This window comes from Pseudophryne corroboree, chromosome 8, assembly GCF_028390025.1.
Source record: "Pseudophryne corroboree isolate aPseCor3 chromosome 8, aPseCor3.hap2, whole genome shotgun sequence".
Classification (NCBI taxonomy): domain Eukaryota; kingdom Metazoa; phylum Chordata; class Amphibia; order Anura; family Myobatrachidae; genus Pseudophryne; species Pseudophryne corroboree.
Window position 1 is genome coordinate 329211535 of NC_086451.1, and position 15748 is coordinate 329227282.

Sequence of the window (15748 nt, forward strand, 5' to 3'; positions counted from 1 at the left end):
CTTAATTATGTAAATAAAGTTCTCTTTCCAGGGATAATGGAGAGAGATATAATTAATTCTATTATAAGTGAGTCTGTGCTTATAAAAAATTGTACATTGCAAGTGCTCAAAAATATCATTTAGGTGTACAGGTTGGTGTGGGGTGAATTAATATTGATGCGGTGATCCGTATACTCGGGTATAGAAATATAAGTCTAACAAACAGATTACGCTATCGGGACTATATTTCTATGGTTACAAAATATGAATAATAGGAATTGTACCGAGAAAAAAAGTTTACTAAAACTCAATGTGATGAAGAGCGAGTAAACATGAGTGATGTGTGCAGTGAAAGTATTGTATCTTTAATTAGAGGAAAGTGAAAGCTGTAAGACTGTTGATAAAAGATCTTTTTTTAAATGTGTTACTTGTGGAAAAAAAGGGGGGATATCAAAAAATGGGAACCATTATGAACAGATGGCAAGGGTGAAGTGTGTAGCAAATCCGATGCTCGTAAAAAACCCAAAAGGTTAGTGAAAAAAATAAATATTTATGTGACAGGGATCCAGAAAAACTGGTTTGAGGTGAGGGGAACTGAAGCGATGAATGGGAAAACCAAGAAGTGTGGACGAAATGTGGTCAAAAAAGGAAAGAGGTTAAGTGAAAGGGGTTATGGAGTAGAGTACTTGATTAATGCTAAGGATGAGACAAAAAAGGGGGAAAACAATATATAAAATAGATTCCATGTGTTGGGTTGAGGTAACTGTCATGTTAGGCAGAAGGGCATGATTATGGGATATAGTCCAGAAATAGGTACTATGTTATTAAGTGAAGACTTACAGGACGGTACTATAATTGATATTTTCATTAAGGCCTGTAGGTTTTCACCCACTCTCCTTTTTGAGCATTTTCATTAAGGCCTGTAGGTTTTCACCCGCTCTCCTTTTTGAGCAATTCTTTCATAATATCGCCTCCTCTGACTCCTAATTCTATTTTGTCCAATCTGAAGATTTTCAGATCCTTCTGGTAATCTTTATGATAGGTATAAAAATGTCTTGCTACAGATTTCAGTTGTGTTATCCGGGCAAGGTCCGTTGTAGCATTGCGATACGTGCCAATATGCTTCAAAATGCTCTCCTTGAATTTGCGGGTAGTCATCCCCACATTATATACATATACATTATGACCTCCTTCTCCCTAAATAATGAATTGTCCAAATAGAGAAATTTAGAACAATTTCAGGATCTTTTCTCTGACACATACTGTATGATCAAGGCAAAACATCCACGGATTGGAAGATCACTTTTTCGAAATTACAGAAAACATTACAGCGGAGGACTCACTTGACCGGGACATAACCACATTGGAGAATTATATCAAACATAAAATTGTACTCAGGGGGCTTAGACCTAAGATTTTTCTCTCTTTCCTGTTGGCAATGGAGACTCTGAAAAGTGAATGCGAATCTGCATTACTCCAATGCTCGAGTTACCTACTACATATTTTGATTAAATACGATACTCTGATCCTAGACCAAGTTGAAAAGGAGATAGAGGATCTAGGCAAGGATTTAGAGAGCTGGGAAAAAATGATTTATCCTTCCAGACAACATTTGAGAAACATAAAAGGGACCTGGAAACCTATGAGAAAACCATAATAGATTGGAAGCGTATCAAATTACAAAGAGATAAATGTGATTTTTCTCAAGGAAACATATTCAGGTGGAATATATAGTCGCCAGGGAATAGGGGTAGGAGACCACAGGAGGGATATACCTTCTCTGAATTTGAATCATCTAATAGTGAAGACTCCATGAGTGAGACTGAGACCGTACGTCCCAATTATAATCGGAACTATAATGAAGACTCCCCCTAATTTTTAGGTATTGGTCAGAGAACAAGAGGAAGAAGCAGACCCTCAGAAAGAAGAGAAGAGGAGGGAAGAAGAGTCATTGGAAAAGAGATCCCAGCTGGGACACACCACGGACTTCGAAATACCCAGCACGACAGAAGAAACAAATGTGATAGACATGTCTACCTCACAACATCTCAAAATTATCAATCTTACAAACAAAACACTGTATTTTGAACAAACCAGTGTTTTGAGTAAAGGATTGTCCTTTTCTCCAACAAAACCATTTGATAGATTTACATGGGAAAAGGATTTAATATTATTTGGAAGTAAGTTGCTTCTTAAGAAATTCTTTGCCAACAGATACAAACAGCCACAATACACAGATGAGTCCCCATTGACAGATGAGGATAGGAACAAACTTGAAACTCTTGAGGATCTCTATTTGGAATTCCAATACAGATATGATATCCAAACAACGCCCGATGTGTAAAGGGAGATCAACCTTTTTTCTCCCTGACAATAACTGCCCTGAAGTACGACTATTCCTTAATATGGTCTCCAAAGAATTTGATCTCATCCATATGAAGAGCCATAGGAAACTTTATATTTTTCCTAAAAATCTAAAATTCAGAGGAAGAGAGGCACTCAACGAAATACAGACATGGAAACATGTTGTTATAAAACCTTCGGATAAAGGCGAAAATATTGTCCTTTGGCCGGTGGAAATGTATATTACTGAGGCACTTCGTCAACTTAATCAGACCTCGTGTTACAAAGATTGCTAACCAATCCTACACAACAGTTTCTGAAGGAATATACTCGACTTATTGATGAAGCACTTTCATCAGGCTCAATTACGAAACAATAACATAATTATTAGATAGTAATAAACCCCAAGACACCCACCTTTTATCTCCTTCCCAAGATTCATAAGAATATCACGAGACCACCTGGAAGACCAATTATGTCAGGGAATGGAGGCTTATTAGAACAACCGAGTCGCTTCCTAGATCTACATCTCCATGAATATGTACTATTACTGCCATCCTATTGTTAGGATCTCCTGCTCTGTGCTGCCACGTCGCCATGGCAACCGGGAGGCAAGTGTTAGCGAAGTAACCTGAGTGCAGCTGATACTCCGGTCCGGGTTTTTACTGTGTAGTGGTTACAGGCTCTGTGCACGGCAGGGAATCCGGCGCTGGTTTTGTGCTCATAGTCTGTGAGGTCTGAGTGGGGCGTGGACAGCACCTGCTATATAAACCATCCTCTCAGGCTAGGCAAATGCTGCTGAATCTTTGTTTGTTAGTCAGTTCCAGAGAGTTAGCTAGTACTGTGTGACTTTGTATTTACTTGTTGCTTACTGCGAATAGGCCTTGGGATTCGGTACTTCATTCTGCCAATCCGGACCTAGCAGTAAGACTGGAGTCAGTTGTTTGACCTGCTGGGGTTCTTTTGCTATTCTGTGAACCCAGCAGGTTTGCGGCTGTACTCTCAGACCTGCTTGCTTAATCCTCCCTCACTGTGCAGGGCGTCCAGGTGTCAGTTTAGTGGCAGTAAGCTGAACCTGTGCCCTGCAAGTGGGGGTTAGGATTGTGGATACTCTCCTTGTGTCTATATTTCTATCTCTGACCAAGGAGTTTATTCCCACACCCGTTGGTAACCCTTTGGGGTTTTTTCTGTTGCTCTTAGCAACATCATTTCAGGTGCTCCACATGTTAAATCACTACACATCGCTTCATTGTCCGCTCTATTCCATCTGAGCATTCCTGACACTAGGGAGACACCCAATTCCTGAGCCTTTGGGCTTCTCCGTTCACTTTGTGTTTATTAGTTATTCCATCACCTCCTGTGTATGTTATGTTATACTGTCTGTGAGTTCATTTGATTCGCTTCCCTCTCTGTTCATACACCGGTATACTCCTGTTAGCACTGGTGTGCGTAACACCTATTTGCAGGATACATCTGACTTACTCCGTAAGATCCAATATATCACTTTTGAAGATAATTTTCTTCTGGCTACACTGGATATAGAAGCGTTATATACCAGCATTGACCATTGGAAGGGCCTTGAGGCCGTTAAATATTTTATGAGCAGGGGAGAAAATGAAGAATTCAACACTACACTATGCAGCCTGTTGCAGTTTGTCCTAGAAAAAAAACTACTTCACTTCTCATGATCATTTTTATTTACAGATAAGAGGCACAGCAATGGGGGTAGCATGTGCCCCAACGTATGCTAATTTATTTTTGGGATGGTGGGAGCAGACACAGTTCTTCAATGAATCCAATGAGGGGTACACTCAAAATGTGTTACTTTGGCTGAGGTATATAGATGACATCTTTATTATCTTGGACAGAGATGAAGAACATCTGCTGTCATTTGTCAAACTTCTCAACTCCAATAACTTGAATATCAATCTGACGCATACAATCAGCAAAGACAGGGTATCCTTTTTGGACCTAAAGGTCTATAAATCAACTGATGAAACACTTGCTACAGAACTCTATCGTAAGGAGACAGCGACAAACAGTCTTCTCTTCCAAACAAGTGCACATTTTCTTCCTACTATAAAAAATATCCCCAAAGGAGAATTTCTGAGATTGAGACGCAACTCTTCAGAGGACCATATTTTTAAAATAAGGAGCCAGGAATTGACTGACCGTCTTGAGGAAAGGGGTTACAGCAAAAGATCCCTTAAGTGAGCACAAAGAGAGGCAACACACATAAGCAGAGATTCTTTGATCCTTCAGAAGAAGCCCCAGGTCAATACAAATGATGAAAAATCAGATTCAGTGGGACTTTTTGTCCTGAGTGGAGAAAAATGCAATTGAGAAACATTTACCAATACTCCATCTTGATACAGATCTCTCACCTTATATAGAGTCAAAAATTCAGATGAGTTGGCGAAGGTCGAAGAATATCAAGGACCATCTAGTCAGGAGCCACTTCACCACCAAAAAAAACATATAGACAAAGCACACTGATTGGTTATTTTACAGAAACAACCCAGAGACACAGTACTTTGACAGGCTCTTTCCCATGTAGGAAATGTAAAGCTTGTCCCCAGATTCTTAAAAAAACTCTGTGGTTGACAAATATGGGTACACAATACCGATCAAGCATTTTTTCAATTGTGACACTCAGGCAATGGTATACTATATAATGTGTAGCTATAACCTCAAATATGTGGGGATGACTACCCGCAAATTCAAGGAGAGAATTTTGGAGCATGTTGGCACGTGTCGCAATGCTACAACGGCCCTTGCCCGGATGACACAACTGACATCTGTAGCAAGACATTTTTACACCTATTATAAAGATTATCACAAGGATCTGAAAATCTTCGGATTGGAAAAAATACAATTAGGAGTCAGAGGAGGCGATATTATGGAAGAATTGCTCAAAAAGGAGAGCGAGTGGATCTGCAGACTAGGTGGGTTAAAACCTACAGGCCTTAATGAAAATATCAATTATAGTGCCTTCCTGTAAGTCTTCACTTAATAACATAGTACCTATTTCTGGACTATATCCCATAATCTTGTCATTCTGCTTAACATGACAGTTACCTAAACCCAACACATGGAATCTATTATATATATTGTTTTCCCCCTTTTTTGTCTCATCCTTAGCATTAATCTAGTACTCTGCTCCATAACCCCTTTCACTTACCTTCTTTCCTTTTTTGACCAAATTTAGTCCACACTTCTTGGTTTTCCCATTCATCGCTTCAGTTCCCCTCACCTCAATCCATAATGGTTCACATTTTTTGATATCCCCCCTCTTTTTCTACAAGTAACACATTTCCAATTTTTTCTTTTAGCAACGGTCTTACAACTTTCACTTTCCTCTAATTAAAGATACAATACTTTCACTGCACACATCACTCATGTTTACTCGCTCTTCATCACATTGAGTTTTATTACACTTTTTTTCATGGTACAATTCCTATTATCATCACTTTTTTTCATATTTTGTAACCATAGAAATATGGTCCCGATAGCGTAATCTTTTTGTTAGACCTATATTTCTATACCCAAGTATACGGATCACTGCATCAATATTAATTGACCCCACACCAACCTATACATGTAAATTATATTTTTGAGCACTGGCAATGTACAATTTTTTGTAAGCACAGACTCACTTATAATAGAATTAATTATATCTCTCTCCATTATCCCTGGAAAGAGAACTTTATTTACATAATTAAGTTTAAAATGTCTTTCTTTTTACCATGCAATTTAGAATTGTCTTGTTTCTCTCTCTCTCTTCTTTTTCCTTCCTTTTCCTTGGGTTTTCCCCTAAGTTTTATATATTTCCCTAATTTTTAATTACAGTACCAGCAGGTCACTTGTAAACAGATCTAATGACTCACTATTTGTGTGTTAATCATCAAATGTATCTCGTTATGCGACCTGTGTTTTTAACTTTGCCTCTTCTATGTGGGTGACCATCCTCATCTCTGTTATTTAGTTGTGGCTGCCATGGCTATCTCTAAGCTGCAGCAGCGGCTACCCATTTGCGTCCTTAGTGACGCGTTACTTAGCAACAGAGCGGGGCATTACTTCCGCCGCTCACACTGTAACCTAGTGACGCGGTGGACGCTGGGGGCGGCGATCAACTAGTGTCTTTAGCTGCGCGTTACCCAGCAACTAAGTGGGGCTGCAACTTCCGCTGCTAACACTGTAATTCAGTGATGCGGCGGAAGTTGGCATGCACCCACGTACATTATGACATATACAATCACCGGGACGCACAAGCTGACTAGCTTCAATAGCATGTCCCCGCCTCTGATCACAGCGATTGGCTGATGATCAGATTATAAGGTATTTAAACACTCTCATACAGCCTGACTACAGGCTTCCCGGAAGTGAACAAGCCCGTTTAGCGGGTAAAACGTTTATTCCATAGGAGACCTCACTCACTAGGATCTCGGATTAGGAGACCAAATCACCCTGAGACCTTTGGAGACTTTGACACCCACTGGTATTTTTGGTATCTTTTTTCCCTAATGATATGATTGAATGCCTCTCTTGTCTGATCAAGTCTTTGATTTACTTGGTGGATACCTGTTTAAACGTCTGAAATTATGTATGAATTGTCCACCTGTGAAACAATAGCATGTGCAATTGTGTATTTAGGTGAGACTGATAATTGCGAATATGTATAACAGTGTATTAACTTCAGTTTAGCCTACCTAGTTTAGTAGGTTCTGTCATTACTCTGGTACTTGAATATATAGTTTATGCAACTTATTCGAGATATCTGACACAAGCAATATCCTTAATGACTGTGGAGGCAACAAGTCATCATCATTATTATTATATATCTATTTTTTTTACTGTGGAGGCAACAGATCTTTACTATTATATATATATATATATATATATATATATAAGATTTGTATTTTTTTCAGTATACATCACATTGTTCTAATTACATCCTTTCTGGTTGCTTTAATTTGCATATACCCTTTTTATATAAGTGTACTGGATGATTAATTGCTTACTCTTAAACAGTTTTTTGGACCAACCACACATTTTTGTTTGCAGCCATAATAGAGATCAATACTAATCTTTTTTCCATTGTCTTTTAAAAAACTGGGTTTATATCCCATTTGACTGTTGAACACATAAGTGAGCACACTACTTTGAAATTTGAATTTAGTGATATACACATTTGTGTATATATACTGCCTGTTCTGTCTAAACTTATTCCGTGGACTCTCATTTACGTTTCAGGCGGGTGAACCCCTGTTGCAGATGGGGGAACACGCATGCCTGTCTAACGTGGACAGCAGATCCACAACTTATTTTCTTCCCTCTCTTATTTCCTCTTTTTTCTTTCTCTGGTGTCAATAATCTCTAGCATATTCGCTAAGCTCTTTTCTCTCGCTTCTCTTCTCTCCTTTTCTTTTCTCTCTTTTTGATTGGCCTGGGTGTTCCCGTTCATCTACGGGCCAATCAATTATTTTGGTGCACTCTCATTAGTATGTCTGTAACATCGGCCATATTTTTCTACTACCATACCCCAACGTACATGCCCAATCTCGTCCGATCTTGGAAGCCAAACGGTGGTGGGATGGGTTAGTACCTGGATAGGAGACCTCCAGGGAATACCCAGTGGAGTGGGAAGGCATTAAGAGGATTGTCAGACAAAGACACTAACAGCAGCATCACAACTTTTTTACTTGAATCCTTCTAGTCTCAGTACATTTCCTTTCCAAATCTACACACAATATATAATAGGATACAGCAATTAATGCAGACAATTGTGATATATCTGTACAACTGTCATGATAGTGGTGCAAATCCAGTGAGTTGGTCTTCCCTCACACCAATTGACCCTTGTGGGTCTCATTAATACAAACTGGTTTTGTACTGATCCACGACAGACGGAAGTAGAATTACCGGTATTTATCTTTCTGTCTGAAACCATTGTTATATGCTGATGGATCAGAACATATTCTGTTTTTAAGGTTTTGCAGCCTTTTTGGATGTTAATTTCATTTACTGATTATTTTTATGTGAAGAACCATTAAAAGTTAAGTCTTAATTTAATACTGAAATATTGTCTATAGAATGTAAATACAAAAGAGTGCACCCAAAGAAGAATCTTCTTTTTCTCTGTTTTCCATATACACTGTATGTACTTTTTCTGACTCGGGGTGCACCGCCAAACAGACTGAAATAAGCTAATTGTTCTAGCAACTGAATTGTCCACTTTTGTTTTTTTCCATTATAGTTCTCCAATTCACAAGCCAGTGCAGTATCACAACCCCTCTTTTCTCAAGAATTAGGCAAAGTAAGGTCCAATGATAGGCTGAGCAGTCTGGTACATGGATAGGCAATAGTAGCAGAAAAATATAAGCCAAAAATGTAAGTGTATTCCATACATGGGATCAGTATGATATTACAGCTGTTGGGATCCCGGCGGTTAGGAGACCAATGCTGGCATCCCGACAACAGGGATACAGCGTGTCCACTCATGGGCTCGCTGCGCTACGTGTCTGGTGGTGAAATTCGGTCAACACCTGGTTATATTACCCCTCAGGTGGCGTGGCCCACCACCCTAGGGTGCATTCCAGCTGCCGCTTGGGATTACGACTGCCGGTATTTCACTGTGTGTCAGGAATCCATCATCGTTATCCTGACATCCGGGATCCCGACAGCCGATAATTTGACTGCCTCCCCCCGAAATAAGTTCAAGGTTCAGTAGAGAGATGTGGCTGCTGACTGCTAAGTGTGGTCTCATTATAAGTGCTAGGGATGGAGATTTGATCACAGACAGGTTAGGTGGTTACACATGCGCAGATATTCTCAAACAACAGTGGAGTTGGAATCCCACCTCACCCTATGAGAAAGCTAAAATTAGACATTCTAGCACCATCGGCGAGAAAGAACATCAGCACCCAAATTATTTTTTCATCTTACATTTTTGTCTGTATGTGTTATGCCTAGGCTGGGTACACACCTGACCAAAACATTGGCAGACCTGTCATTGTGCCGAATGAGTGATCAATCCAGGTAAGTATACACACTTACCGATCGGCCGCTCGACATGTCGATCAGGAAACCCAGCTGGGGATGCATTTGAATTTGCCCACCCAGCTGTGATATCAACTGCCTACAGCATGTGTACAGGAAGTTGGCAGATCGCAGTTACACACAGCTAGGTGGTATGATATATCTGAAGCTATTGGCTGCGCTGCACAGTCAATGCAATATATTTGTGAACAACGTCATTTACAGACATATTGGGTGCACACACTCACCAACGGGCTTGAGATATATCAGCCAGTGTGTACCCAACTTAAACCTCTCCTTGCCTCACTGTACATGTTCTGTACTATGCCACCAACCATTTTCTGCATTGTTCTTCAATCCCCCACCTGTATGTCCAATATTGTGCTCCCCCACATCTGTATGCCCATTATTGTACTCCCCCACATTTGTATGTCCATTATTGTGCTCCACTACATCTGTATGTACATTATTGTACTCCCCCACATCTGTATGTCCATTATTGTGCTCCACTACACCTGTATGCCCATTATTGTGCTCCTCTACATCTGTATGTACATTATTGTGCTCCCCCACATCTGTATGCCCATTATTGTGCTCCCCTACATATGTATGCCCATTATTGTGCTCCTCTACATCTGTATGTACATTATTGTGCTCCCCCACATCTGTATGCCCATTATTGTGCTCCGCCACATCTGTATGCCCATTATTGTGCTCCTCTACATCTGAATGTACATTATTGTGCTCCTCTACATCTGTATGCCCATTATTATGCTCCTCCACATCTCTGTATGTCCACATTATTGTGCTCCCCCACATCTGTATGTCCATTATTGCGCCTCCATGCACTGTGAGCTCAGTTTTCAGTTGGTGTCTGCAGAAGCAGGTCACTTAATAGGTGGGCTGAACTGGGCAGCCCTGAAAAATCTTTTTCTGACAGAAAATTTCTTTAAAACTGTGCTGTCATGGTGACACTTCAGCGATGCAGCTCCATCACCTCCCAAGCGGCGTTGCATACTCCCACTGGCTCAGTTCCTAGGTTCTTGCAGCGGAGACACTCCGGCTTAGGCACACAGTTGCAGATGCTCTCCTGGTTCGCGTGGCTGCTACGGGGAGGGTCCACCAGGTGGGACCTGCCATTAAATCGCTGTGGTCGGTATTCTGACCGGCGGCACTTCACCGGCTGTCGGGATTCCAGCATTGGTCTCCTGACAGCAAGGATCCCGACAGCCAGTAAATTAATTGCATCCCTACCAATGCTATATCCTGCATTACCTTTATAATGAATGGATCCATTACTTTTATGCTTTCAAAAGTAGATGAAAAACATTTTTTTTTCACCACTTAAAGAAATGATGAATTGGCTCCTAAGTGACTATTGAAATATTCACTGTTGATCCTCCAGGAATACCCCAGGACTGGAAAGGGGTTAATAGGACTTGATGCTCTATCCAGAGCATAAGCATCTGGACCACAGTGGATTAACAAGTGAGACTGAGCATGAGAAGAACATGTGAGCAAAGGACAGGGATTGGCTGAGGCTTCCTATCTGATGATATAGGAGGGAGGGTGCTGAGACCTGCAGGAGGAGGAGGAGGAGGAGGAGTGAGTTGACTCTGGAGAGAGAAGGAGTGTGAGAAGAAAAGACAGTGTTTGTGGGCCGTGTATGAGATTCAGACAGTAGGACTGGCACCTAGAACAGAGGGCAACACCACTGTGGAGTGTACAGGAGACGCTGGTATATCTCTTCAGCAGGTAGCAGCAGCAGCTACTCTCTCTACCTCTGCCCGCTGCACATGTGGCTTCAGAGGAGAAAGCAGAATGAGCAGAGCCACCTTGTGGCGCCCAGTGCGAAAGTGTCCACTGGTGCCCCCCAAGAGGCAAAACAGTGCGCGGCGAAGGTGCGTGGCAAAAATTAGGGGTGTGGCTTCATAAGGAGCATGTCCACAGTTATGCCCCCAGTAGCTGTGCGCCCTGTAGCTGTGCCCCCAGTAGATTTGCCCCAAGTAGTTGTGCCCCCAGTAGATTTGCCCCCAGTAGTTGTGCCCCCTATAGCTATGCCCCCAGCTGATTTTCCACAGTAGTTGTGCCCCCAGTAGTTGTGCCCCCTGTCTCTGTGCCCCCAGTAGTTGTGCACCCATCGCTGTGCTCCAGTAGATTTTCCCCAGTAGTTGTGCCACTTATAGCTATGCCCCCAGTAGTTGTGCACCCTGTAGATGTGCCCCCTTTCACTGTGCCCTCAGTAGTTGTGCCCCCTGTCGCTGTGCCCCTTAGTAGCCGCTATCACACACAAAAAAAAACCAATACTTACCACTGCCCCGCTCCTGCTTCCCGACCGCTGCTGCTCCGTCTGGCCGCCCGCAGCTCCTCTCTATGGGAGAGACGTCATGACAAATCTCCCATAGCAGCGCCGCACAGACACTAGAGGTCAATAATGACCTCTAGCGTCTGACAGGTGCGCCGGCTGCAGCGGATGCCCACACAGCCCACGGCATCTGCGGCAGCCGGTGAGCGGGGTGCGGGTAGGCGGCAGGCGCCTGCGCGGTGACTGCGGCCGCGCCCCCTGGCCACAGTGCCCCGGGTGCAGGCACTGCTTGACCGCACCAAGAACCGCTTCTGAGAGCCACAGCCCAGCAGCATCCAGGCAGCACCTTCTTGTGGCCGTGGAAAGAGATAACTTAGCACACGTTAGCAAGCTTTTTGTGTCCATATACTCTACCTACCTCTCAGCAGAGACTGTGTAGCAATACAGCACTCCCCCTTGCCACATAGCAGCAAGCAATCTTCTCCATTAGAATTGTCTCATGCACCCTGTCTCATCTTAGGACACTGAACTACAATCAGAAGTATATTTTAAAGTTACAGTTCACAGTAATCAAAAGTTACCTGTTCATCATAAGAAGGACACTTGCCTCACTGTCTGAAGGGACTCAGTGAGCGTCTAGTGCCACCCTGTGGTTCAACTAGGATTGTTGCTCTTTTCTCATATACTGACTTAACTCCATTCTGGAGGAGAAAATAGACTATTGACTGTGTCACAGTAATTACGTGTTGGCCACTAGTAAGGGCTTCTTTGGAAACTGCAGCAACGTGTGTGCACCACCAAATTATATATGCATATATAAATATATGGGACATTTACCGAAGAATATTAATCTTGAACCCAGGTATACTTATATCCGTTACATAATTGTTATGTTGACTGAATGTATTATTATTGTGGTATTACGTTTGTTGTGAATCTGATAATTGTACTACAGAAATTGCACTAGAAGCTAAAGTGAATAATATTGTGACTAATCACTTTTAAAACAAAATCATAGTATTGTATTGTGGTCTGTCCTTTATTTTACCAAGTGCCGCTTATCTGATCGGCTATACTACACTAACCAATTCTGAGTCCTTCAGTAATCCCCGATTGCTCTGTGATATGAAGGACGGTGATCTCCAAAAGCTCCAAATTGAATCTGTCATCCAAGAAGAAAATGAGAGAAGGAACATCTCAACCCACATACATCCCCGGTTAGTAACCGTACATACAACTAAACATTTATATTCAGGGAGTACAATTGACTTAATGTTCATAAACTGTCTAACTGACAATACAATGTGAAGATGAGTGACAAGCTGACAAAATATTAATAAACTGTTTTCTAGATTGATGACTAGATTATAGCAAATGACTAACTGATTGACTGACAAAGTGGCCTATTTATGAAAGCATATATACTGGATACAGGTATCTCCCCAAAACATACATTTTCAAGGGGGTTCCCACAAATATTAAGTGCCACCTGAATGTATCTACAGGAGACTATTGCAGATATCTGCTACGATTGCAAAATCAGCTCCCATAGTTTTCTATTAGGGCTTCCAAATCTACCAAGCTCCGGAATGTGAAGCATTCCTGAGCTTCACTGTGGTAGTTCATCTTAAACAGCACTAGCCATTGTAGCCTAAGCATTGGCATTTCTATAATAGGTGCAATGTGTGCGGTGCACGCGGGCCCGGGGGTGCCCACACAGTACACACTGCACCCATTTTAATACCATTCCGGAGTACAGCGGCGGGTGCTGAGTTTGTGGTGGAATTCGCCGCCAAAATGACCGGCAGGCATGTGCAGTAGCCAAATTGGTCTCCGGACCATGGCGGGCGCCATGTTTCTGGAGGCCTGTGCATGCACAGTAGACTCCGGCACAATGTCGGAGTCTACAGTGCCATTCAGAGGTGGAGGCCCATCCGGAGGTGCACACGGGTCCCCTCCTCTGTAGAAATGCCCCTGAGCCTAAGGGCTACATATCACAACATTTACTGGATGAGGGATCTGTAGGATCCCAGCAATGGCCACTTGCACACATGCGTGGTCCGCAGACTGTACATGTGCAGTAGAGCGCCGGGGTCCCAATGGAAAAGTGATCACATTAGTGATCACATCGGAGCCCTTGTCCCTGCAAGTGTTTATTAATACATTCAGGAGAAACTGAGAGCCTCATTCAGACCCGTTCGCACGCTGCAGTTTTTTGCAGCTGTGCTATCGGGTCTATATTGATCATGCGCATGGGTCGCAATGCGCAGGTGCATCGCCGGGCAGCGACGAAACGAACTAAGAAAGCGATCGCACCGGCGATCGCAAGAAGATTGACAGGCAGAAGGCTTTCGTGGGCGCAACTCACCGTTTTCTGGGAGGGATCCTGACGTCATCAACATCCCGGATCGTCGCAGCGGGTAAGTCCTGAGCTGTGCAGAGACTGCACACACTTTTGTTTGTGCAGCTCTCTGCACAAGCATTTGTATCCCTGCAAAGCCCTCCCATGTGGGCGGCGATTACCTGGTCGCAGCAGTGCAAAAAATAGCCTGCGTGTGACCAGGACTGAATTAGGCCCTTAATTTCTTACTGCTGCGATAAGTGGAGGCAAGACATTATAATTATCGGGTCTACAGCCCAATCATTAATAAATAAAATATGGCCCTAACTGTTATGTTTACTGACTAGTAATTGGTAAACTGACTTAATAAATGGCTACTATGTCTTCTAAATTCTCTGTTAATAAATTTTCTACATTTTTGGTTCTGTCTGCTTAACTCCTATTATTCTCTCCTAAGTGCGCTCTCTGCCTCTCTATGCTTATGTCTAATCATTATTCCCTTTGTATTCAACAATTTCCCTTATCTTTCCTTTGTCTATCTATTGCCTCTAAACTCTTCCCATCCCAGTCTCCAAGGAGTTTCCTCCCCTAATTGTCCATTTTCAACTAATTTTATCATTCCTATAACACCCCTTGTTTTCCTTTTCTCTCTCTCTCTTTATTCCATTTAGCTTTTCCTATCCACTCCACCTCCCTTGCTACAGTATTCTCCTCTTCTCCCCTTCTCTGATCTCATTGCTGTCTCCTTTTACTGGCTAATGATAGAACAGCCATGGTTCCTTCTAGTGATGAGCGGGTTCGGTTTCCGAGAAACCGAACCCACCCGAGCTTTACCTTTTTTACACGGGTCCGAGCAGACTCGGATCCTCCCGCCTTGCTCGGCTAACCAGAGTGCGCCCAAACGTCATCATCCCGCTGTCGGATTCTCGTGAGATTCGGATTCTATATAAGCAGCCGCGCGTCGCCGCCATTTTCACACGTGCATTGAGATTGATAGGGAGAGGACGTGGCTGGCGTCCTCTCCGTTTATATACGAGACAGTTGATCTGATTGCTTAATTTGCTTGTTTATTTTACTATTGTGGGGAGGATTGGGGAGCAGCTGTTAGGAGGAGTACAGTGCAGAGTTTTGCTGATAGTGACCACCAGTTTTTTATCCGTTCTCCTCTCTGCCTGAAAAAAACGCTCCATACCATATCTGTGCTCAGTGTAGTGTGCTGCATGATATATCTGTGCTGAGTGCTCACACTGCTTAATTGTGGGGACTGGGGAGCAGCTATAGCAGGAGTACAGTGCAGAGTTTTGCTGACAGTGACCACCAGTATACGTTTGTCTGCCTGAAAAACACTCCTGTGGCTTTTTTTTATTATACTAGTAGTTTAGCAGTCTGCTGACAGTGTCACCAGGTCCATTATACTGTATATAGCAGTACGGTAGGCCACTGCTGTACCTACCTCTGTGTCGTCACTCGTCATCCATTAAGTATACTATCCATCCATCTACATTGTATACCTGTGGTGGCTTTTTTTTTTATACTAGTAGTTTAGCAGTCTGCTGACAGTGTCCACCAGGTCCATTATACTGTATATAGCAGTACGGTAGGCCACTGCTGTACCTACCTCTGTGTCGTCACTCGTCATCCATAAAGTATACTATCCATCCATCTACATTGTATACCTGTGGTGGCTTTTAGTTGTGCGCATTAAAATATGGAGAACAAAAATGTGGAGGTTAAAAAAATAG

At 42.6% G+C, this 15748-nt stretch overlaps 1 long non-coding RNA gene and 1 pseudogene across 1 annotated transcript in view; both read left to right on the top strand.

Annotated features, from left to right (window-relative positions):
- Positions 1-15748, top strand: part of LOC134947761 (uncharacterized) — a 101101-nt gene that overhangs the window by 37650 nt on the left and 47703 nt on the right. The gene's annotated exons all lie outside the window — the stretch shown is intronic.
- Positions 7850-7968, top strand: LOC134950038 (5S ribosomal RNA; annotated as a pseudogene).